This window comes from Microplitis mediator, chromosome 2 (assembly GCF_029852145.1).
Source record: "Microplitis mediator isolate UGA2020A chromosome 2, iyMicMedi2.1, whole genome shotgun sequence".
NCBI lineage: Eukaryota > Metazoa > Arthropoda > Insecta > Hymenoptera > Braconidae > Microplitis > Microplitis mediator.
In genome coordinates this window covers 20,586,782-20,611,205 of record NC_079970.1, presented here as the reverse complement: position 1 = coordinate 20,611,205, position 24,424 = coordinate 20,586,782, and the positions used below count along the sequence as shown (strand labels likewise).

At 31.0% G+C, this 24,424-nt stretch overlaps 1 protein-coding gene across 2 annotated transcripts in view; it reads left to right on the top strand.

Annotated features, from left to right (window-relative positions):
• The first annotated feature begins 4,521 nt into the window (after nt 1-4,521).
• LOC130663647 (latrophilin Cirl-like) overlaps nt 4,522-24,424 on the top strand; it is a 155,163-nt gene continuing 135,260 nt past the window's right edge. Inside the window, exon 1 of one of the 2 annotated variants that reach the window (XM_057462999.1) lies at nt 4,522-4,539. The gene's annotated coding sequence lies outside the window, so the exon portion shown is untranslated. Of the gene's footprint in view, nt 4,540-9,870; nt 11,260-24,424 lie in introns of those variants that run through there. The other variant, XM_057462998.1, reaches the window with a different exon arrangement.

The following is a 24,424-nucleotide window of genomic DNA, read 5'->3' as shown; positions in this document are numbered from 1 at the left end:
AATTGCACTAATTTTATTACCATATCAAATTTATAAAATTACAGTTTAAGCTTTAATGTTTAAAGATTTTTGCCCCGAAAGCCTTTTTTACTGTAGAAACTATAATTTTTCAACTGCTCTTTTTTCCGTGTAGAATTTACTCGATTAAGAGGGAGGTTGATCCAAATCTAGAGTATTTTTTTTTTTTTTTTTTCAAAATTTTTCATGGTGACTTGGTACTCTAGTGAGTAAGACCAACGTCAAGATTCATTACACAGAAAAAAAATTTATCTGGAGTCAAGAAAAAAATATTTTCGAAGACAAACGTTTTTGGGAACCAAGTCAAGATTTTCTTGAGCCAAGAAAATTGAGGTTTTCAAAAAAATTTTCTCGAATCATAAATATTTACATTCAGTCATAAATTTTTTTTTGTGTAGCTTTCGCGTAAACTCAAAATTTTTCTCAACTCAATTTTATTTTTTAATTGGAAAATAAATTTATTTAATACATGGAAGGGCTGGAAAAAGTGAAGTACCCAAAGACTTTAGTAAAAAAATTTATTCAAAATTTCATATTTATTAAATTAGTGACGTAGCCAAGATTTATTTTTGAGTAATTTTAGATTTTTGAATTTTTTTGATGCTTTTACTTTCAAATTGTATTGCCTCATATTTTATACTTCAATTCATATTCTTGTTAGATTTTGTTAAAAATATGAAAAATTAAATTTGATATTTTGAGACTACTCCATTTTGTCCGAAAATAAACAATTTTTTAAATATTTTTTAAATATATAAATATAAAGTAAAATATTTAGCGTATTATGGATGAAAAGGTCATTCTTTTTTAGCTTTTCCGTTTTGCCTGGCCTTCTTCTTTATACATATTATACATGTATATATCTAGATATGAAATTGATAATTTATTAATATTTACCATAAACTTTTAATTATCAATTGAATATGCATTTCAGTCACTCGTAAAAAGTTCTTTATTAAGTTTAAAGTTATATTTAATTAGTACAAAGTTAAATATTGACTTTTGAACTATGGATATTTTAAGCTTTGAGTTTAAAAAATAAATAACGTAAATTTATTAAATTTTTTTCATAATGATAAGTCCGTTTAAATAAAACTAAATTACAGTAATTAAAAAAATATAATTTAATTAGTTAAGTATTTAATAAAATAAATTAAAAAATTTATTAACGAAGCTTTAGTTTTTTATCTTAAATAAAAGTCTGTTATTCTTTATGTAGTAAAATAATAATAAAAAAATTGTTTTTATGATTCATGTAATAAAAGAATGAAAGAGTCAAGTATACTGTTATGATATCGCGCATTTTTAAAAGTTAAATAAAACGACGGGAGAAAATAAAATAATAAGATTCATTGGAAAGGAAAAAAATAAATAAATAAAGTTAAAAAAGATAACATAATTGTCAGCATATGTAGTGAGCTCGTAAGGTATGTGTGTAGACTAAAAGGCACCACTCGACCACAGAATGTTTTCGTTTGATACTCAAGTTGTATATATTATACACACGAGTAACCATACGTCAGAGACGTATAAAGGATATCGACGACTTTACAAACTTACCTCTTGCTCTCTGAAGATATTCTCAAGAGCGAGCCTTCAAGATACGCAGTTGACAGTAATTAACGACAAAATATTTTTTTTTTAGATCAGAATAAAACACAAATTCCAAACATTCTTCAAAATTAATTTTGTAAAATTTATTAATAAGGGAGTAATCAGTGCATACACTGAAAAAAATTCAGAGTGAACCTGAAGTGATGACAGATTTTGTTTAAATCCGGAGTTCTGGAGTAAAAACAAATCATTCTGCATATTGAGTAAATAGGAGTTTGTTTTTTCAGCTGAGTGATTTCGGACCCGAGTCAAAAACAAATTCGGATCCAAGACTCAAAGTTCTCAATGGGGTTTTTGAGAATTAGTTTAGAATTTTAAGATTGACAACAGTACAGAAAGTTATCCTAGTTTGGTCCTCAAAGTAGTAGTTACGACCCATTTTACCACTTTGAGGACTAAACTGGAATAACATAATCTGGATTAGAGCCTCAAAATACTCAAAACATACAGAAATAATTTTATCCACATTGAAACCTCAAAAGTCTCATTCGACGTATTCTCTCCCCTCCCTTTTCTATCTAAAATTTTCCAAAGTCTGAAGCATAACTTTTCATTCGTTGAGGATTTTGAGGTCTTACTTATAATTCAAAATTTCGACCTCATAGTTCTCATTGAGGATTTTGAGTACTAAAGTAGAGTTACTTTCTGGGCAGCAAATAAAACATCAAAGGAATTGAGGCTTTTGAGGACTAAACTAGAATTTGTGTTTTGACTCGGGGAGCGATCTGGATTTTATTCAAGTCCGTTTTTACTTCTTGTAGGAGTGAATTTCACTCCGAACCAAATTTTCAATTTCAAATTAAACTCCCCTTCGGAGTAACTTTTACTCCAAGACAATTAAATAAATTAGCAATTATTCACTCGGATTTACTCCGCGTTCACTTTGCTAATTTTTTGCAGTATACGAAATTAATTTCAAATTAATATGACTCCGTAGAGAAAAAATGATTGTCGTGCGAGCTAGGTCCTTAAAATTTGATTTTAAAATTTTTATTTCCTAAATAAAAATGCGAAAAAAAACAAACGAGAAAAGTTAAGAATTCCTTCTTTTAAAATTAATATATACTACATAAATTTGCAACACAAATAAATAAATTTTCTTCTACACATTAAATTCATTATTAATAAAAAAATTTTAATTAAAGTTTAACAAAAAATTTCGAATTAATTAGAATTTTAAAAATTTGTCATTCCAAATTGGAGCTGCTCCGATTCATCCCATATCCATATCACTTTCTCATATTGTTTAAAAAAAAAATTCTTCAAAGTTCCCTCTCTGCCCCTTGAATTTCGCCTCTTCTCATTTTTATCTCAACAACGTCTTGATAAAATTCACTCATCAGTTTATTTAGCAAACAATTCCAAGAGCCCATCACTTGACACCACAGCCGAGTTTGATCACAACTCATAAAATTCCTTGAAAGAAAACAAAAGTTTGATTAAAAAAAAACAAGATCTCAATATTTATATATTTATATATCTGTATCACTCAACCAAAGCAAATAATTAAAAAAAATAAACATAATTTTCGTCGTACGTCTCTCGAAAAATCCCGAAAGCGAGATAAGATTTAGCCGTAGAGAATTGCACCTTGAAAATTGATAATATATCATGAGAGTTACAGCGTCGTTTTATAATTGGTTGGTATATTTGCATGGAGTCTTAACGCTTATTGAGGTTTAGCCGCACAGTGTGTGCCGGTGTGTAGCACTGCATCATTTCGGTGTGCATAATATCTGCACACATCCTCAATATGTAGCGTAGTCTCGCAGTATATGTTATATTATATAGCCAAGAAGCAAAGTGTTGTGTAGTTGAACCGGTCGTCTCTCGTTCAGCCGTCGGTTTTTATCATTTACGCCGACGTTATATGCAACCGGCTTGAAACACGCGATGGCGACATCTCTTCTTCTCACTCATACCCACAAACTTTATTTTTATTATTATTTATTTTATTTACACTCACATGCATTCTCTCCCTCCCACTATATACTGGATACTGCATATATCCCTTTTATATCATATACTCCTATACCTTTTACCTATCCACTGCATCATCAGAGATCCAAAGCTTATTATACTTGCTTCGTCACGGCCCCCGCTGTCACATTGATACACCACGCAAAACCTCCACAGCAGCAGCAACAGCAGCAGCAGCTAAGCTTCTTGTATACACGCATACCCATAAACAAAATTACACTTAATCAGATGTTAAATAAAGTAACAACAATAATAATAATAAAGTTATTCATTAATTTATATATATTATTATTTATTATAATTAAAATAATATGTTTAAGGGAGTGCAATAATTATCAGAAGCAAAGGAAAGATTTTAAATATTTTGGCGGTTTAAAACATTATTTATCCTCTGGATATCATAAAGTTAACTCTCGATGTAATATATAGATCCTGCTGATGAGTATGTGGGGACGGTATGGGTGAGCTGCTAAGCGTAACGACTGCATTCACCGGTGACGCTTGGACACGGATAATTTCTCATCGGCGTTCGATGTGGACGAGTGCACGGATAATCCCAAAGATGCATTAATTACTGTTCGACGCGGCGTATAATAGCCCGACTCGTGGTCATGAGAACATTCAACGTGTACTCACTATCTATATATATATATATATATATTTATATTTATGTATAGATATAGATATAGATATAAATGTGTGCGGTGTAGGAAAGATCGATGTACAGTAATTCATTCTCCGATGCTCCCACTATATCAGTGTCATTAACTTTTAACCATTTAGACCAGTATTTAAATAATCCCTGATTATTTTAACGATCTCGTCTAATTAATTTAATATTTTATAATAAATAAACGTTTGTTTATTTAGTTTTTTTTTTGTTGTTCTAGGATCAACAGGAAGCCTGGGGATCGACATCAGCATATGGTAACGTACTTTGTTTTATATAATTATCGTGTTAAATGTACCACTACCGGATACAAAATTTCAATATCCGGATGCATTGTGTGTTTTTAATTATTTTAATTATTATTGGTAATTAGCAATAACCGATAAAAAATTCAATGCATGATATCACACGCAGGTGATAATTAACAAAATTATTTTTATCTTTAAATCGGACTATTATACATTTGGGTTCGGATATTATTGTTTGAAAAAAAAAATTATTTTTTATATGGGGCCGTTTATAAAATACGTTTGAATTTATGGGGAAGGGGGTGTCGCATACTGTGACAAGGGGAGGGGGGTCTAAGGAAACGTGACATTCGCAGCTCATCAAACAATTTTCCAAATTTTTTTTGCAGTTTGTTTTAATTTTTTTTTTACGATAGAAAGTCATTCGTTTCATATTTATATATATGAATATTTCTATATATTTGATAGGGGGATCGCAGAAAATGGGACAGCGTGACAACGGGGGCGGGGTCGAAAAAGATTAAATTTTGCGTGACATATTTTATAAACGGCGCCGATTTATGTCCCTGAAGATCGGAACGTTTTTCGCGCAACGAAAATTAAAACAATTTATGTAATTGGACTGCTTAAAGATGACTTAAGGGGTAATTTGGAGTGGCTGCAACTTTTGGCTGACATTCTAGCACCCATGCGAAATATTTCGGAAATCTAGATCCAGTAGATTTTTGATTTTTCATTTCCTTTTTTTATTTTCGTTTCGCGAAAAACGTTCGGATCTTCAGGTACACTCCGATTTGATAAATTTAAATACTCAATAGTTTGCCAAAATTTCTTATCATATATGCTACATATTTTTTCATTGCTATCTAAAGTAAATAAGACGAATTTTTTAATGGCCTTGAATTATTTTTTTTTTTTCGGACGAAATGAATGATACTGAAGTTAGCCGACATCTAATAAATTTTGGATTTATTTTAAAAATGATTAACTATAAAAAAAAAAAAAAAAAAAAAAATTGCACTTATAGTTTTTTTAATTTTCTACAAGTGCATATTTTTATTTTCATATTTTTTTCGTAATTTATGTATTGAAAAAAAATCCGAAAATTGTCAATTGTCCGTTAACTTCAGGATCATCAAAACGGGGTGGCCTAAAAGAATAAAATAAATGGTTTTCTTCAAATACTTTTAAAAAAGTTTAACGAGTATAATAGAATAGGCTATAAAACCAGAGACATATATAAATATACTACAAAGTAATAACAAAATGCGGTATTGTCAATTTAAAAACACAATAAACAGGTAGTCAAAGAAATTTATAATTAAAAATTTATTTATCTTTTAAATGGACGTTTTTAATACACAATAAAAAATTCAAAGTCATCATCATAAAGTTATTTATATAAAAAAAAATACTCATAAATAGAAGCTAATGATAGTAAGTACGGAATCTTGATTCGAGTGACGCATCGTCAGAACTTCCTTAGCAACAATAACTCAATAATCTAGCGATCGATAAAAAGTGTATATAACCAAGGGGTAAAAAATTGAAAAATGAAGTCATTAGTGTTGAATTGACATGGCGTTTTTAAAACAGTACTTCTCATTTATTCCGGAATTCTAGTATAGTCATTAATGAAATTGGCACAGACGTTCTCTGATCCACTTGCCAGTCGTTTTAATAGTATACTATCGTTTCAAAGTAATTACTGAGCTGATGGGATGCGGCTGTCGGTTGGAATGAAAATTGTTGCAATTCGAGGCCGACAATTAGCACACCAACAAGACGTGAGAGTGATCGTGAGAAGTTTTAAAGAAGAGAAATCAACTTTATATATTTGTATTGTAAATAATACATTATATAAAATACATCTTCCTATTCACACGTACATATACTTACACATATCTTATCTACAATTGCTTCTGCTTCAATATACATCCGTCTATGCATAAGTAATATCAATCTTCTGCAAGTTGAGGGACTAGTTTGCTTGTATATTAACATTTGAGCAAAAGAATGATCGTAAGACCGACTCAGGTCCTCGAATAGAAAGAGAATAAACTTCTCGAGCGTAATCGTCGATAATCCTGGGTGTCCAAGATGCAACTTCCTAGGTTGTACCTTTATAAAACACCTCTTTCGTTGTAGTACCGGGTTCTTTTACTGTATATAGTTACAACCCGCCCCTTAGCTCCATCGCGACTACGTTTTTTCTCGTTCTCACTTCTCTTTATACACCATCACGTAACATATATATCTATATATGTATCCGAGCCCTTGTAGGAGTGGTATACAGAGTTACGTTGGGTAACGAGTTCAGCCCAAGAGCTTAAACGAAAAGTACTTTGCGCTCCGGCGGAAAAGCTTGAGTACAATTTATAGATACACGAATGTTGTTGTGGTTGGGAAAATTCTATGCTGATGGTACCACCACTGGCATCACCGGAGTACTGGCTTTACTATCGCAAAAGGAAAAATAAAATTTATTTTCTTGTTAAAAGATTAGACACTCGGAGATACTGCTCTGACTTTTGTTATCCCCTGACAATATAATAAATTGAATTTCAATTTATTTTTTACTGTCATATTAAATTAAATTGTTTTCAGTATTTATTTTTCTTACTTATTTTTAAGTCTCATATTTATGCAGTATTTATACTGCTTATAAATATATATATTTATTATTTACGTAATACTTTCAATTTAAATTATTCAGATAAATATTTATCGGCTGGATAATAATATTAGATACCTAATGCAAATGTCAACAACTTTTAATCCGGGGCTGTAATTAATAGTTTTTAATTTATGATGTAATTATCGATGACTGATAATTAAATTTAATTATTATTTATTTAAATGTTTAATAAAACAATGGGATATTATTATAAATCTATGGATGAATAATTTGTTACTGGGATGTGACTAAGTGACTAAAGTTTAATTATTTAACATCATATGTAATATTAATTAGAAATTTATATGAGCGCAATCTTAATGGTATAAATTACGCGGAATATGATGATTAATATTATACTTTATCAGACTTGCTAATCCAATCGTAAGTTCCAGTGAAATTAAACTATTATCTCAAAATTGAAATTTATTTCCCTCTATTTCACAGAATTGATATCAATAATAATAAATATTAAATATGAAACATTAAATTGAAAAAGTAAATAATTTAATAAACCACTCGGTTGATTAATTAAAAAATATACAAAGTTCATTAATAAACAGTCAGAAACAAAACTTGATAGCAATCAAATTTAAATTTAATGAGTTATAATATTTAATTAACAATAACTTTCCGTTGAACAAATTGAAATAATAAACTAACGAGTAAACTATCGCTCGTGTATAAATTTCATTAAATGGTTTCGTAGTTTTAAACAAATCCAAACTAATACATATCATAAATTAATTACTATTTTCCGAGCTCTACTTACTAATTCACCTGAGTATTAAATATTAAATGCTATCGAATATCAGTAGCATATGAATTGCAAACTTACTTGCCAGACTGATGGCGATCTAAAACTCACTAAAGTGTATCAATTTGATTGGAAAATAATTTATGATAAATAATATTTAATTGATATCACGATGAAATCCGGTAGCAAAGAGAAGTAGAAACCTGGCCAAAATTTATGTGAAAATATATATGAATATTTTTATTTTGTAGTCTTAATAGTTCATTCTATAATTATTTTATACACAGAAAAAAAGGATTTCCTCCCGAGTCATAAAACAATTTCGGATTTAAGTCTCAAAGTTCTCAATGAGGTTTTTGAGGATCGATTTAGAAGTTTAAGATTGACAACAATATAGAAAGTTATCCTAATTTAAGCCTCAAAGCAGTAGTTTCGACCAATTTTACGACTTTGAAGACTTAACTGGAATAACACAGTCTGGATTAGAGCCTCAAAATACTCAAAACGTACAAGAATAATTTGATTCGTATTTGAACCTCAAAAGTCTCATTCGACGCATTCTCTCCCCTCCCTTTTCTATCTAAAATTTTCCAAAGTCCGAAGTATAACTTTTCATTTGTTGAGGATTTTGAGGTCTTACTTATAATTCAAAATTTAGACCTCACAGTTCTCATTGAGGATTTTGAGTACTAAAATAGAGTTACTTTCTGGGCGGCAAATAAAACATTCAAGGAATTAAGACTTTTGAGGACTAAACTAGAATTTGTGTTTTGACTCGGGAGCTGGCACAATAAATTTTTTTTTGCCTCACAAAATTTTTTTAGTTTCAATTCATAATTCAAAGATTTCCTTGGGGGCGAGTAAAATTATTTTACGTCAAAAAATCCTTTTTTTCTGGGTAACAATTTAAATGTGAGGGAACTTTTTTTTCAAAATTTGTTCTTTACAGTTTACTCTCCCCTCGAGTTGTCAGCCACATTTTTTTTTTAATTTATATTCAAATTCCAGTGAATATTGTATTTTTTCTAGTGGTTGTAAATCGTGTTTTATAAATTTTATTATCATTTTTAAAGAATTAAAAATATCCGCGGTTTTTTTTTTATTTTCAAATTATACTGTAAGTCGTAATATTTTAGTATCATTAAATATAAATATTGACGTCCTCCGGTAAATTGTTCCAACTCCGCATTTTCGACCTAAAAATTTCTTTACTCTCTAAAAACGAATTAGTGAAAATTACGTGACAATCACTATTTGGCAGTGAATAGTCACTCATTGCCAGTGGAAAGTATACCACTATTTGAATTAGTGACATACTTATCACTAGAAAACAGTCAATAGTCACCATTTTCACTATTTCAAATTTAAAAGAGCACATTTTCCGCTAGCAATTCTTATAATAAAAAAAAATTTTCTATGCACATCAGTCGAAGAAGAAATTTCATCTTATATATGAACTTCTTCATATATATTTTTTTTTAAATAAAAAAAAAACTAATTTACTACTGATTTCTATCTCTCCCACAAAATTTAAAAAAGGCAGTTAGAAGGTTTGTTACCGGTACAATGTGCACTTCCTGGGCTTCGAAATTGGTATATAATAATAACATAAATACATAGTCGACTTTGAATCGAAAAACTAATTAACCACGAGCCAACATGACATCCCTCGTCTATTGTCCAATAGAACCCGTAATCCGTATCACAAAACACGTGTTTAAAATCCACGTATCAAAATGATCCGACATATGCATACATAATAAACTGATTGTACACCTTTACAAAGGTACGCGCATTCGATTGGCGTCGAGTATGTTAGCGGGTTTGGAGGGGCGCAAAGCCTGTAGCTAAGAACCAACGGTTGCTTTATACTAAACCGTAGTCTCAGTTGCTCAGTACGACAGTTCAACGAGCGTGTCTTCCGAGACTGGACCGCTACACACTTAACTTAAACTTTAACCATATACATATATGTATATATATGTAAATATCTACCTGTGCAATCTATTCAGACGTCCAAAGTTTTATCAGATTCGCCAACTTTATCGCGACACCGGTAGTGCTCCGAAATAACTATACCTATATCTTATATTCCATTACATTAAACTACATAACATTAAATTAGTAATGTACGTACATATATAATAGTTAAACTACTTAACTTTGGTACTGGTAACACTAGTAACAACGTGAAAGTGATGGTGATTATCTGTTGTCGAATACCTTAAATCTTTCCTTAAGTACATTTCACTTAACTTTTAATTGCAACAATAATAATAATTACTGCCGTTATTAATCATCAGTGCAATTAAGTACATCAGTGTATTCAAAAAATATATACATATATAAATATATATAAAAAAATGTATATGGATTGGATAAGATTATATGTGTGCTGGTGAATGAATAAATGTAGTTTTAAATTTAGCGTGTGGTTTTTATACATGTCACTGTTTTTTATTTATGCTGCTGTGCGTATATATAAGCCGCTCCAGGATTGGATTGGCAATAAGGTTGCACTCGCGAATGACTCGCGCAATGTGAATGATTGAGTGGAACGTATCGCATCGATGAATGATGCCATGTGTTCTTGGCATGGTTGAAATGCGATCGGACGCCGATTAAATTGTGCTCTTATATATATATAAATGTATATATGTGTTGATGTGTATATATGTAGATATACATATACATGTGTATGTTAATATACGAGGCTGTGTAGGAAGGTATAGTGTGACAAATAGTTCAGTGTAGATGGAAGTAACCTCAAGTATGTTTATTGTGGAATGTCACGTGTAGTCGAGCAGGAGATGTCCTACTGAGATTTTAACCCGACTTACATATTTGCTATCAATTGATACACGTAACTATTGATTGATTAGTGAATGGTAACAAAAAGTATATATATATATATGTACACAACAAATATTGATTTTTATCGCAAGTGGTTTTTGTTTATGTTCGTTATGTTATGATATTTGGTCGTTAAAATTGTTCTGTTTGACGTGCTGTGACAACGGTGACGTAATTTAAGAGTGTGTTGAAGATGCAGTGAATGCATTGGTTTATTATAATAGAGTATTGTGGTATTTATTATTCATAAGATCATCTTCGAACCTGGAATTTTAATCACTTGTTTTTTATTCAAATATATTTAGATTTATTTTTGTATCTATATATACATATTTTTTATATATTGGATATTGTCTGCAGTGAGGTTTTGTTTCTACTAAGGTGAAGGAATAACATTTGATCGATAGATATATAGCTTGGAAATCAATTACTCTTTTTTGTGGTAAGTCACGTGTTCTGAGTAATAATTTTTTTTTTTGTGAAATTTTATATATTTAGTTAATTGATAGCGAGGAAAAAAATTTAATTAATTTTTCGGGAAATGATGAAAAAATTTATTGATTTTAATTGAAAAAAAAAAATAGTTTTAATTAAAATTTCATGGTATTGATGATAAAATTTTTTAATTTAAAAACTTATTCAAATTCAAATGATATGGCTGTGTATTGACTTTGGCGCGAAATAAAAAATTCAATTAAAATTTAATATGTCAAATATTATGTCAAAGTCTATAGAGAATGAAAAAAAATTCAATAACGCCGTTTTGCAATCTCTTAAAACTTTAATTTAATTTTTTTATCAACCTCACATCAAACGCTGTCTCTCAATTAATCATCTCCCGTAGCTCTGCGATTAATTTCAAATTTTATTGCACAACAGTCATGTATATTTATGTACTTGAAATAAAAAAATAAAAATATAATACTATAAAAAATTTTATATAAAACAATTAACGTCAGTAGAATCGGAAAAACTGCTTTGTGCATTTAAGAACCCAGCAGGTATTTAAATTAGACGACTTAATTAAAGACCCCCGTAGTGAATTGCATTGGAACGTAGGTTAAAAAATTTTCCTTTACTCGGTCTATTTGCTAGCTAAATAAAAAGTATATTAATCCAACAATCAGACAAACAAATAAATAAAACTGTCATACAGTCTTTTAAGGAATAAAAGTGATATAATTATACCCCACAGGCTTAAATTTTAACGCACATACACGGTGCCGTAGCAATTCTGTTCTTAATACCATCTCGAGCGCATTTAATACGATCCAGTATCCTCAATTATCCGCGCAGCACTGCAATATATATAATTCAAACGCGGGATTTTAAAAAAATTAGAATTTAGTACCTGGCAACATTTATAGAGTGGTTGTCCTCGACGCCTCGGCTTATGACGTACAACTCAACAGATAAGACTAAATAAAAATAATAATAATAATGATCATTACAATAAATAATAAAAAAATAAAATAAATGGTATAAATATATATATACACTTATATATCTATAAGTAAAAGGTGGTTGGTCAGCCGGATGATATTATAAAAAAATGACGCGTGTGCTCGCTCGGGTGGCAACAAACGAACAAACTGGTTCCTTGGTTCGATGTCGTCCGTGAACACATCAAATCATATGTATGTATATATATATATATATGAACATCACACAGTCTCTTATTCTCATCATCTCAGCATCATCTCATCTATATAACTCTTTATACTGTTAATTCTACACTCTGCTGATGGTCGGCTCAACTTCGGGTTCGGTCTCTCACAAGTTAGGGTTCGCCTTGATATCCATGGATTTGGAGCAGAGGTTGATCAAACACGCCTCACAGTGTAGCACTGGCTCAGAACCCAAGGTCCTACCTTAGAACCTTCCTACCCAGTTTTATAGGTAGTCGCTTTGTGTTCGCCGTCCACCTCCTGCTCTATTTCATTTTTGTCCCGGCTCCTGCTCTGCTCACCCGTCCCAGACACACAAGACACCAACACACTGACACCAGGTCCCAACGACGGCAACTATCAAGGCGAAAAATCTGTGTCAAGCGACATGTTGACACGTGTAGGGGACGTTTGCACACCGTCCAGGCATCGTGCTGGATATATCTCCCGCCGCCACCGTTGAAACTCGGCCATCAGTTGGTATGTGTCTTGTTGTATATTATAGTGTCAGATTTCGCTGGTTTTTCGTTCTTCTCAGGTCCCTACTCACCTTTGTGCTACATACAACAACCCATACAACACTCTTACACTTTACACTATACTCTTTTTCTCTTACTCTCTTTATAAGACTCTCATCATCCACATCTCTTCTCAACTATACTTAACTCTCGCATCCTCCGTATTATCGTGCTAAATGTGAGTAGCAAACGAGCTGAGAGTTGACAAGTAACCTCAAGACTGAGACTAAGACTATCCAAGTCATCTTGAGACTGCAGACGACGACGACGATCAACTCTTCTCTCCTCATTCTTATTCTCATCATCATCGTCGTCATCGTCGCCGTCATCTTGCACTTGGTATAAACCTTGTCGCAGATGTGTGTACGTGGGTTTATCTGCTTAAGTGAAACCAAATGACGCTGACATGCAGTAAAATACTCTAGTTACTGGTCGTTAGCTATGAAAACATGAATCAAAGCCAAAGCTATTCATTAAAAAAAATAATAATAATGATAATAAATTAATAGAGTTACTTGTGGGTACACATTATTTTTATTATTGTATATATAAAGTGGTTTTGCTTTTTATTTAACAACCAGCAACAACAACAAGGCACAAAAGGTCTGAGCGCATAGCAGTAGCTATCGCGTTCCCTGATTCAAGATATGGAATTTAATTTTATTATGACGTGAGCCGTCCAACGTTATCCTTAAATCGTTGTACTCCCCGCGGCGTTTGGTCCGCGAAATGAGACTCGGCTACAGTCATTTGGCCCGTGGGCAGACTCGACACTGTTCGGACGAATGAACGTACGAGTAACCACCAAGTTGTTACTGAGTTGCACGAACCTCTGTGTTACATGTAATGTGCGTGCGCCAGACCATTTTTTCAATTTTTATTTTATTTTATTATTTATTTGTCATGTGTATACCAAATCGCCACCATTTTATATGTAAGTCAGTAGATTAGTCCTTTGATTTTCGGAAATGATTTTTTTTTTTTTTTTTTTTTTTTTTTTTTAATAGATTTTAGTAGGGAAATTTATATTTTTATTAGTGGGGACAGAATAATTGAGGCGTCAATGTGAGAAATAGTATATGGAAAAAAAAAATATGATGCTTGTAAAGAGTATATAGCTATGTAAAATTTAGTAATAAACGTAGTAATAAATTTAACAGCCCTGTTGGATTTGAATGCTACTGTCAACAATAAAATACCGTCCAGGTTTTATATTTTTTACCATTTCGACATTCAAGAGCAATCAATGTTTTTATATTTAAATTATTTTATGATAAAGCTGTGTAATACAAATTATCAATATATATTTTACTGCACATCGTATTGATCAATTTTTATATTTTAACTGACAGATCCCCCTCCCCGGGCTGGGAAAATTTATCAAAAAAATTTATTTATTTTTTTTAGATGGTTCTCAATCGTCATTTTTTACTTTCCCAATTATTTTTCAATAGCTCCATGTACATGGGATTTTTTAACTTCCCGCTAAGAAAATTGTAAATTTTCAAAAATTTGGGAAGTTGTTAGTTTCACCCCGATTTTCGAAAATCGAGTTTCCATTAGATGTCGACGTTTTGAGGTCCTAGGAAGCTATTTTGACTCAAAAATATTTGCTAATTAAACTCAAAAATATTTGCGAATTACGAAAAAAAAAAATTTTTCGTTCGCGAGATATCTTGGGAAATAGAAATACTGAAAAACGGTTTTTTTCGAAAATAATGGCATACAAAAGTATTTTTGAGCTCGAAGAGCTCGAAAACGTATTCACAACAATGTTTTCGAGCTCAAGGAGCTCGAAAACAGCGGGAAGTTCTCGGGCTGGCCCGCAGGGTCAACCGATAGACATATTTTATTTATTTTTTTGAGATGCCCATATGTCGACTACAACCGAACAATAATTATTCTAATGGCAATTGAGAACTTTTTGAAAATCAAAAAACGTTGTGTACTCAGGATAAAAAAATTGCTTTCTCTCTCTCTCTTTTAACAAAACGGTTTATAAAAAAATTCCATAATACAGTTACTCGATTATTCATTGAACAAACCTGTGTTGCGTCGATATCTAGTGAACAATAACTGTGTGATTGAACCAGTAACAATGCACTAGACATAATATAATTAAACATACTCTGTTGAATTACCGACATATCAATATTATTAACATAAACAAACACACATCAGCATAATTAAATTATAAATAATTACCGTGCATTTTACAAAGATAATTAGAGTCAACAATTATCAATGTATTTATATAAAAATACCGAGAAATCAATTATTTACGGCACCGATGACTCAGCGAAAAATAATTTAAAACCCCAGTGATCGTAAAATTCACCACATACTCGAAAATGCACCCTAAAGCGCGGCCATTAACGACAGATGTTACTCGTTCGGTTGTGGCTACTCGAAATAACTTTCTTATAGTTAGGTAAAGTACTCTTTAGATAAATTTACCTAGTTGAAATAATTTTTTGTACACTTGTATACTTATATATACAAGTAACTAAAATTTATTAAAAATTTCTATCTACTTCTTCTTCTTCTTTTTTTTCTCTTCTCTTCTCTTCATCTGTTTAAATTCCTAGTATACCCTTTCGACTATAAGTATATCTAAACGCAATCCGGCATTTTGCCAATGCCTGTCATATAACCTATAAATACTTGCAGCAGCGACGTTTTATGAACTTTAATGTTCAGGTTTTTACGACCCGCTAAGGAAATAATGTTTTCTCTGTATTAACCAGCAGTCTTACTTAAATAAAACGAATAAGACACGACTATCTTTCCCATAGTAATAGTACGTAGCGTTTAAAATAAGCCCACTATCATGGCGTAGTATAGACTGTAATAAAAGTTGTATGATGCTACTCAATAGAATACATCACATCTACCGATCATATAATCGTGTCTCGGTGGTAGAGAATCCGGTCGGGTCACGATCCCGATGGTATTAATACTACCGCAATAATTCCGATGTAGCGTAACTCAATTTAGAACATGGAGCGCGACTAATCATTCAATAACGACAACAACTACTATATACAGGGTTCGATTATGATTATGATCAGCATCATGATTATGATCATGGATTGCGTACATTTGAACATGAACCAAAGCACAAAGATAATATGAAGCTGTTATAAATCCTCTGTTATGTATATATATATACCTATAAATATATCATAGTTGCTGTGTATTAGCCATCATTCCATCGTCGCGCATCGATAAGTAAGCCAACAACTAATAATGTTATATACAAACTCATGATGAACCCGTAATGCAACGCATCGTTTAACCCTTTATACTTATACTCGAGTAATTCAGCATAAACTTTATAACCCGACGCCGAACGTAAATAATAGTAAACGCTAGATAATCACTAAATATCAAACATATTTTACGTACAACAATAAACGTCAGCAAGCTTATTGCCTCTTACAGAGCACAGGGCGAAATTAAATACAACCGGTAGTCGGTATTGGGTTTTCATAGAAGATAACTGCAGCTGCGAGTTGTATGAGTTTGTTTAAAGTTTTATTTAGCTGTTGGTTGGCACAAGCGATTAAAACTGTAGGAATTATCGGTTGCTGCGGAAGTGCATAATTGAGTTGCCAGAGAGAAGAATTACGAAGAACAAATAGAAAGAGAGGGCTGTAAAAGTTGCGTGTATGAGCAATCATTCAATTATGCCTGTAAACCCCATACCGATCTTGGCATTAATTCACTTGACAAAAGATATACTAGTAGGCAACTATCTACGTAGTTGTACTCATAATCGTCGTAATAACAGTCGTATAACACGCCTGGGTTCTGTGCTGTATGTAGATGCTGTACAAGAGCAACCGAATAATCCAGTCTTCGTTAATAATGTATTCATTCTGACGGCGAATAAGACTTGCTAGGCCATTATCGTTACCTTTTCCCCTCACTTCACTACTCTCCTCTCTATCATCATCTCTTTTCTCTTCTGCTCTCCTCTCCTCTTCCCCTTTACTCAAATTTACGCGTATGTATGTGGGTTCTATTATATACACATACATATTTTGCCACCGCTCACTAAATGAACATACGCCCACTCACTGCCATCAATATCTCGTTATAAAAGTCCCTCGGTAAATGCGAATTATTATTATATTTATACTGATGAAAACCAAATAGACACAATAAATTTCGGCTTATTAATAGTTTCATTGCTCTCTTATTCAGAACAAACAAAACAAAATATATATTATTGTCTAATTTTATCATTTTTCATATTTTGAGATAATCGATTTTGACGTTTATTATCAATCAATTTCAGCTGTTGTTTAGTTTATATTAATATATTTAATTAGCATTTACGTGGATAGATTATCAAACAATAACAATGAAGATGAATATTGTATTTCGGATACAATTTAAATCTTTGATAAGTAGCGGCAACTTTACTTATCACACGTGTACCAATAATGCGCTTAGTTTAACTCTGATTATGTAAAATGAATATGTATTACCGTATGTACAATGCGCATATACATACATAGGTTCATATATCACCATACATATGAGTGTACAAGCTATTAAAATCAACGTCTATATATAATTTATTGCCGTAATATAAACAATGTTAATCAATAATGACGTAGAAAAATTTTAAATCACGATAATGTAAATTATATTTACTAATAATAAAATAAGTATTTTTTTACGCGCAAGTTAAATATAAGGTTTGTACACTTCAAACGCGGAGCGTGCTCTACTCTCACGTAGAAATATTTTCCTGCTTCACTCGTATTAAATTCCATATACAATTTGTATGCTACACTAATTTATTATGACCAACACATTTATACAAAGAAGGCATTATGATAAACAAGTCTAAGAATTACTCAAGTCATATAAATTGGATATTAATATAAAGAAAATAATTTCTATAATCTAATTATCGTTAGTCGGTTGGTCAATTCATATGTAAGTGGTCACAATATCTTCTAAAAAACTTGATAATTTCAACTGATTATTTTTACATTAAATTCCGACATCTGTTCTAAAGAATTTTATTGAATATCAAATCAGGGATTTTTTCCGATGTATTGTAATAAATATATCGAGTCAAAAACTGTCAGTATCAATCTAAGACGACATATATTTTTTTGAATGTTTCTAGACGGTAAGAAATATTTTGCGGATATATAGGGCGTGAACGCCATACTGTATGGTATCGAAGATATTTATCGGTTACAAAATTGTATGCATAGGGTAGAGGTACCATTTGTGGCCACTGCATTTTTGGACATTTGATACTTTATTTTAATTAATAAAAAAGTTATCAAATGAAATTTCTAGTTTAATAGCTGGTTAAAAGTATCTTTGAATACATTTTAAAAATTTATTTTGTCATTGCGTCTTTTACAAATTATTTTATTTAAATTTTTAAAGTGTCCAAAACTGGCCAAAAACGGTACCTCTACTGTAGATGATTCAACCATTGCGGGAATAGTAACATTGGCGATAGTTGTCGCGGACGCCACAATGTCAGTATGGCCGTCAGGCCCATACTGCGTTGCCGTATCCACATTGCTTCTGGCCAATAAACCTAGTCTAACGACATCTATATAGTTTTGGTGGTAATACGATAGTATACATTGATTGATACGCGAGAAATTATGGCGGGAAAAACTAGTGGCATTGTAGTATGGGTCTCAGGGCCATGCTGTTTTGCCGTGCCTGCTATGCATACGTGTGAGCAATACAATAGCTCCAGTACTATACAGTATAGTAAATAACGCCATACTTCTAGGACTCGTTACAATACTGTCTTGGAATATTTCACATACTATTTTAGTATCTGTCTTGAGACCATACCATAGCATGGTGTTGAACGCCATGCATTTCTTACCGTGTACTTTCCGTCCTGCCGACATTCGCGTGACAGTAGTATGAAAAAATGGCGGTAGATTTAAAAAAAAAATAATACTGAAGTTAGCCGACGTTTAACAACAAAAAAATATTTGAAAGAATTGCACCCATGGTTTTTTAAATTTTCTACCCGCACGGAAAAAGTATATATCCGTATATATTCGGGCAAATCTGAATATATGCCGCATATATGAGACATTTATTCAATTTTGCCCGTATATATCCCGGACATATACTTTTTTCGTACGGGTACATGTGCATATTTTTAGTTTTTTTTTTTTTTTTTCATTATTGATTTGTTGAAAAAAAAATTCAAAAATTGTCAATTATCTGTTAACTTTAAGATCATTTTTTTCTTTGGCTGTTTTTACTTTCCGAGTACTACTGACATTCGCATGACAGTAGTATGAAAAAATGGCGGTAGATTTAAAAAAAATTCAATGTGAGCTCACGGGCATGCAAATTAAAATTTTGACACTTGAGTCAACCTCAATAAATAATTTTAAAATTTTTATTTAAAAATTTTCAATTAAATAAATGAGTATTAAATGTAAGAAGTAAAATCATCACTGACAGTTTGACAAATGATTGTTATTAAAATGAGTATTTGAAGTGTGTACTTGACTTTTCAGTTTTTGTTTTTTATTTATGGAAATAGTAAACGACGTTAGTTATAAATAAAATTTAAAATTGTTAACTAATGTACATGGCACTTTGACAGATTTTCTCGCTTTACCGAAGTGGCATTTTATGCCGCGTAACAAGGTCACACGCGGTGTCACCTTTACCTTGCGCCTTTGCACAAGTAGCATTCCCATAATGCTGCGACAAGGTGTCGTGTGCAGCTCCCGCAGAGAATAGTTTCCAGCACGACTACGACGACTCAAACGACGTTCTGTACAGGTACTGTGAGTCGTCGTTGTTGTTGTTGTTGCTGTTGACGTTGTTATTATTATTATTATTATTATTGTTGTTGTTGTTGTTGTTGTTGTACGAGTATTATAACCACCGCCAATCTTCGTCGACGCCGTCGTCATCGTCGCGCCTCGTTGCTTCTACTTTCTTTTCGGTCTACACTTTTTTTATTTATTTGTTTCGATACTTTTTCTTCTTCCATACTTTTACTAAATACCTCGTTGCCGGTACAACAATAAACTTTTGACAGCCTGCCCGTATTTTTTCGATAAAAATAAAAGTAGCCAGTTAATGAAGTGTGAAAATTAATTCCCGAAATCGTTAATCGGTGAACGGTCGAATGATTTATGTGAAGAACAATACCAATAAATTTAACGGTTACAGATTAAAATGTAATCTCCATGGTACGTTAATTCAACTAAAAAATATAATACATATACATTCGTGAAATACCAAAATTAAAAATAACATATCGACAAATGTTTAATCAACACAATGGTTCTTACCCAAAAATTTTACCCATTTGTTAATTTAATATTTATGATAAATTAAAACTCTATATATATATATGAAGATTTATGTGTAATACAAATGGATTATAAATGAATAATATATTTTTAATCCTTTACTCATTAATTTTGATAAATGCGAATTATATTACAGGCAAACTAAAATTCGTAATTGAAGATTTAATTTTATTATTCTCTCTTGTGTGAAAATCCTACAGACGCGTTTAGTAATACGGAGATTTTGGTAAATAGAAAAAATAATTTAAAAAAAAAAAAAAATTTAACGAATTTAAAAAAATAAAAATATTTTGTATCTTATATACATTTAGTCATATTAATTCCCGGTGTATTTTTGAGAACAGAAAATGTTTTATTCAAAAAAATTTAGTACGAGTGAAATGCGAATTGAAATTTGATTTGTTGTATCAATAAACGATGGTACGTTTATAATTTTATTGGTTTTAAATGTTTATAAATTTATTTGTAGTGGGTTACAAGTAGCCGGGAGGGTGAGTGTAGATGAGTTTAAAAAATCGCGGGAAGGGATAGAGAAAGATATTCTTTACTCAGCGTTTTCCCTTGCCACTGTACTTTATTCAAATCCTATCTCCCAGGGGCCATTTTCGATCACAACATGGTATTGACAAAACCGCTTTTCTCATACAAAATGCATGAATATTTTTTGTCCGCTGGATGTAAAGCACCCAACTGTAATCCCCGCGTACACGTCTACCACCGAGAAAACATCGTCTTCGCCGTTGAATCCTAGTATTTAAAGGAATACACACTTGCTCACTCTTACCTCCCTATCTATCTGTATATATTTATATACATAGATTTACATATGTACTATATACATATAACGTCGCCCAATAACTTTGTCGACTTCGATTTTCCGCATTTATGCTCTCACAACTTGTCGCAACGAGGCGCGAAATCAAAAATTTATATTCCACAATCTCCATTAAATTTAACCGCGAATTTCAATTTCCAATTAAAATATCCAGTAATGTAATTTTTAATAAACTTAATAAATTGGGGTTAAAAAAAAAAGGAACATAATAAATTAATTTTAGTGCTAAAGATTTTTTTAAAGAAAAATCGTGACGTCTTTCTCAGGGGATAAATCGTGGGCCACCTAATCTTAGACGAATAATGGGGGTCGTAATTAAAAGTTGAATGGGATTGAGGGTGAATGTTGGGGAAACTTTGAGGGTAAGAGACAGAAAACTATGATGAAGAAGAAGAAGAAGAAGCTTTTACTTACGAAAGTCTTCTCTTGCGATGAGACAATGCAGCCCTGGTACGGTTGCGATAGAAGGGCTCGTTGTTATTTTATACATATATACAGACATCTATATATACATATATATTTATCAGACAGTCTGAAAGATATAATGTAAGCTCTGAAGCGCAAGAATCTATAAAAAATGTTAATAGACGTTGTATTATTTAATTATATAAATTAAAATAATCTCAAAGTTTCTCAATACAAGTACTCGGTGGTGAAGATTTATGAATTATAATTATAATAAACATAATATACAGAGATGCTAATGTTACAAAACATGCTTTTAATCATGAGATCATGAGTCATCACTTAAATTTGCACATGATGATGATTATGGTTATAGTTTATGGTTGTGGTTATGATTATTATTATTGTGACAAGAGAACCATAGGCCGGGATAACTTGTATTATATTATTGTTACCGGACATGATTCTTCATCATTTAAATACATGAAGAACAACAATTCTAATCATCACATCAGACAACGTCAGACAGCCATCGATTTATCTAAAGATCATAAGTACAAAAGAATTAAAAATTAAAACGCTTGTGTGAATTATTTTTGGAGGTTGAATAATATAATAAATAAAATATTTCATTTATAAATATAAATAAAAAAATCCTACGCAGTGCTTTCACCTATTGCCAATTGTTGCTGGATAAATGAGCCATTCATCGCTCGCCACTGTACACTCTACCATCTACATACTCATATATGTATTTATATATATATTTGTTTGTGGAAGAATCGAGTAAAGATGTATCAAAGTCCTCAGTTGTTAAGATTCGCTGAATATGGACTTTCGATAAAATCCTTTCAGTTGCGACAGCTTATTGATTGTTTAAAATTTATCATTCGAGTATGTTCATTGGTTTTATTATTTTATTTAAGTTATTTTTTATATATACATATATATATTGTAAATTGCCTCAGCTTTCGATCGTTACTCATCGGCTGGATAATAAAAGCACCTCAATTCGTTCGCCTGCTGCACGCACGCTATTTTATTGCGTTCGATATCCTCTGCTCTTCTCTACTTTTATTTCATTTTAATTTTCATTTTATTTTATTTTAATTTCAGTATTTCCAATTCTCATTTCACTCATCTAAATATTATACATAGTCAAGTGGCTATTATTCCATACTCTCACTTAAATTACATTTTTATACCATTTTAATGATCATTGATCTTCATTTAATACGAAACTGATACCCAACTAAAGAGATTTATTTGTTTATTTTAAAATAATTATTTACGAAAATAAATTTTAAATAATGAAAAGTAAATCCCGTTAGTTTAGTTTTTTTTTTTACTTTGTTTTCATATTTTTCTCATCATTAGTCTTTATTAAACAACAGGGATTTATTTTTCTCTTATGGATGTTGAAAAAAATTTAATTAATCAACTTTGAGGTTAATTTTTATAAAAAAAAAAATATTTCATAATTTAAAAAATAAAATTTAATTTGTTGAAATTAATTTTGATGTTAAATTAAATTTGAACCAGTGCAGAATGGACTCGGCTATCATTTTTCATTTCGTGTCGTGTCGTTAAAAATATCGCATTTCTTTTTAAAAAAAAAACGTAAAAAACGATTTTCCTTGTCGTTTTCTCAAGTTCGCATGACCCCACACTGCAACACTACTGCTATAGTCATGTACGTTTCTCGTAGAATTGAAACGAGCTACCATCAAGACTTTTCTACTGGCACTTCCATCCATCTACTTTCTTTGCTATCCTTTTTTTATTCTCGGCCTTTTTTCATCCCTTTTATTTTATTTTCTTTCTTTATTATTATTTATTTTTTTTTATTCCATTTTAGATTTTTTTCTTTACTTATATTTTTCCTCACAACTCAAGATTCTCCGTGTTGCGTCCATTTCCTCTTAGTTGTCTCTTCACACAACATTTTTTTCATTCTCACACTTTTACGAAATTTCGAAAGGGAAAGAAAAAAGATGAGAAAAAAAAGCCAGACGCAGGTGTACTCTAAGTTTCGTCTTTCCATTCTGCAAATTGCTTGCTCCGGAAGGAAATATTTTTTTTACTTTACCCCTTTCTATTTCTGTTCCTTTCTCAACAGCGGACTTTTCAAAAATTATCTTTTGATAAATTTATACGATGAAAACATCACGATATTTATATATTAATTTTATATTTTTATTTATTTTTAGTGTGTCTGTACTAGAACGTTTATAATTTCACTCTCAATATCAATTCTAATTCTAATTCTAATTTTATATAAAATTTTTTTTTTAATTTATGTGAAAAATTAATGAATTTCAGGAAAAAATTTAAATCATAAATTTCGATTATTTTCAAAATTAGTAGAAAATGCAAAAAACTTTTCTTGAAAATTAAAAAGAAAATTTGTAATGGCAGTTGAAAAATTTTCCTTATTTTTTTGACTAATGAGCAATTTTCAGGATAAAAAAATTGCCTTTTTTTATTACTCCCATTTCTCTAACCCTCCCCTATTTCAAAAAAATTTTTTTACTAAAATGATGAATTCTAAACGAAAATTTATGACCGACACACTTTTTTATAATATTAAAAAAAATATATTTTCCTATGTATATTAATATATAGGGCCAGAATTTTTGCGTTAATTTACAAATGATTAATAATTAGTGGTGTGAAATTTTTTACATTACGGGGAAATTATTGGTCATATTAAAAAAATTTTCAAACAAAAGTTTTAGGAAATTTAATTTTCTAAAAACAATGTCTCTTATAATTTTTTATTAGGACTAATAAGAAAGCCGTAATTTCAAAATTAAGATTTTCATAATTAATCAAATTT